Source organism: Momordica charantia (assembly GCF_013281855.1).
Source record: "Momordica charantia cultivar OHB3-1 chromosome 11 unlocalized genomic scaffold, Mcharantia_2.0 BLBB01000011.1, whole genome shotgun sequence".
In the NCBI taxonomy this organism is placed as follows: Eukaryota; Viridiplantae; Streptophyta; class Magnoliopsida; order Cucurbitales; family Cucurbitaceae; genus Momordica; species Momordica charantia.
In genome coordinates, this window is record NW_028275159.1 from 13,940,614 (window position 1) to 13,943,767 (window position 3,154).

Here is a 3,154-nt window from a genome sequence, read left to right on the forward strand (position 1 = left end):
ACCCCTGCACGCGCCCAGCATACGTTGCCGCCCACTCCTCCCAAATAAGGAATATATTTCCTTATGATTTGGTTTATTCTTGGGAGATTTGATTTAGGATTTATTTTTGATTTATTGTTTTATTTATCAAATTTAAATTTCATCTTTAGGCATGTTTTAGAAATTTTAAGAATTTACCAATTTTTTTTTTTAAATTTTGTTATTTTCCTTAAAAGGCCAACGACCTTGGCCAATATAAAGGCATGTACCCCCGTCCTTGTAACACACGCTTAGAACCTTAGAATTTTCGAATTGAATCAAATTGAGTGAGTACTTCTCTCATTGCCTTGTGCAAACCCCTTCTCAAATTTTGAATCCCTTGTGTGGTTGAACTTAGGCCTTCGTATTTGAACTCCTCGGAGCATGCTTGTTTGATTGGTCATCAAACTCATGGAGTGTTTCTGGCCTCGAACATAGTGAGTAATCTATCTACTCAAGGTAACGACTGCAAAGGTAATCCCTCTAACCTTGACCTTTCGGGTTGAACCATCTCTACGATTGGATTCAAGTGGCTTGTGACTCGAGTAGCTCAATACGCTTGGGTTGTTGCGTATCACTCTGTTATCGCTTCTAACTTTTGTTCTGCTGCCTCCAACTTCGCGTCTGTTGCTTCCGATTTTCGCTCCAACCGCCCAACTGTTTCCCTCAAGGCTCGAATTTCGTAACTCGGTGAGCCAGATCGAACTACTTCTCTAGTAAGTACATCTCCCAAAAGCCTTTTTATGTTTCCTTCTTCTATCATCAGGAACTTCCTTTCAATCTGGCTTTGTGGAATCCTTATACCTTGGCGAAAGTAGAGTGTTGTGATTCATCTAGGGAAAAAGAGCTTACCATTCCTACGAGCTGCATATAACAAGCTCTCCAAGTGATTTGATTGGCCAACTTTCTAGCATCTTCAAACATCATTTCCCATTCTTCAGATGTATACCTCCGAAAATCATCCTCCCTATTTTTCTTTACTATTTCACTAGATAAATCTACTGAACCGAGCAGTGTTTTCTAGTTTTCTCCCACTGTCCTAGAGGGAGGCGCCAGGTGCCTTTTCTCAATATCCGCATTCAAACTTTCATCAATTTCCATGGTACGTATCCCTGAACTTCCCTCTTTATGTTCCCTCTATCGCCTCTCTTGTTGATGCCTCAAATAATCAAATATACATTTGCCAACTATGTTTGAGAGCTCTCCTCCTTTATGTTCAGCACTCACATCAACTTTCTTTTGAACTAAAGTCTCTAAGGGAAGATGAGGGTTACTAGGACCACTACAAGGAGGAGGCTTAGGAATGAATTTTTCAATGGGTAAAGGTGGTCAGGTAGTAGATATAGTAGTAGGCAATTGATGAGCCCCCAATGTCATTCCAAACCTACGACTTTGAGCATACATGGAACCCGATTGATACCCATGGAACCGAATTCATACCCACTCATTGGCATCGCCCCTAAAACATAAATTGAGATGAAGGTGGAGGGGTACTAATTAAAGGTGGGGGAATTTGGTCATAATAAAATGATAACAAATTTTGGCCCAATTCAGTTGAGTGTTGCAGGTGGACAACATTGTTTTGGAGGGGAAAAGGCTGATTTTGGTGATAAACATGGTGGAATCCTAATAGGAAGGTTGGGTAATTTGATGGATATGAACTATAAGCAGGATAGGATGGAAAAAATTGAGGATACATACGAGATGGAGTATTCCCGAACTGCTGCTAAAAATTGGTCGAAAATGGGTTCAAATGCTGTTGAAACGTGCCCAAAGTAGGTGGGTTTTGAGCTCGGACCAATGACCCACTATATTGGTTGCTTATCGGGGCTTGTGGCAATGTCGTGTTAGCAAAAAACGGCCAGAAACTCCCATTGACTTCTGTTGGGCGAAAAATATGGGTATTGGAGCTTGAAAATTATAATCTTTGGTGTTTGAGAGATGAGAACTTACAGGCATTATGGAGGATGATGACGGGAAGAAGGTGCTTCGAGAGGATGAAGCCATAGTTGACCAAGAAAAAAACCTCAAATAAAGAGGGATAGAGGTCTCACTGCCACAAAACGCAAAAGGAGAGGAAAATAAGGGCTGTGTTTTGCGTCAAAGAGGAGCAAATCAACAATTGAAAATATTCAAACAATTAAAATCCCACTTCCTTTATCTTTTAATAAAGCTCAAAAAACATATATATTTTTTTTTAAAAAAAAAAAACAACCTCCAAATTTGATTAAAAATGAAAAATTATCGCACCCCCCCATTTGAAGTCAAAACTAACTTCCAAAATTAAAATCTCGAATTTTTCGAATAGGCCGAGGCACAGGCGCCTCTAATAAAAAAAATTGAAATTTCCCAAATTTTGCCCAATCAATTTATTAAAACCTTAATCTTAGCCCAAATAACCTAACTACGATTAAAAACAAGTGAAATTCGAAAATGAAAATAAAAGAAAACTAATCCTAACTAATTTACACAAAAATCCTTCAAAAGAAATTTTCAATTAAACAATGAAGGGAAAAAAAAATTCAATGTCTTAATTTTCTCAAAGATGGATAGAGGCTTTCTCTCTATCTAATTTTTCTCCAAAATATTTTTTTACATGCTAGTCATTAACTTTTAAAATATTTCCTTTTGAATCTTCAAGTTCAATGGCACCGTGAGGGAAAATTTTTGAAACTTTAAATGCAACACCCCGCGTTCTCTGGCTCGTTTATTTTTTTTTTTGGGAAAAAATAGTGCCTTTGGATTTTTTCCTAAGCTGGTAATTAAATTTTTGGACTTCTATATTAGAATTCTAATTTTGGGTAAACTATAATTTAAGTTTAATTTCGTTGGATTAAGATAAATTAAATTATTGAGTTTTGAAGGAGATTTTTAATTAAATCTTAAATCAAAGGTTTTTGGGAAATTCGATTTTCACTTTTTGGATTTAAATTCTTGGGTTTTAGAGTTTAAGTTAACTATTTTATTTCGGGTTGTGGTGGGTTTTATTTGTTGAACTTAAGTGTAATTTTGGGGCTTCTTGTTTGGGCCATTGTGGTTTTTGTTGGGCTTCCTTTTAAAAAATTAGGGATTTGAGATTTTAGTGAGAACAAACAAAAGAAAAGGAAATGAAAACAAAACAAACCCTAGGTCTCCC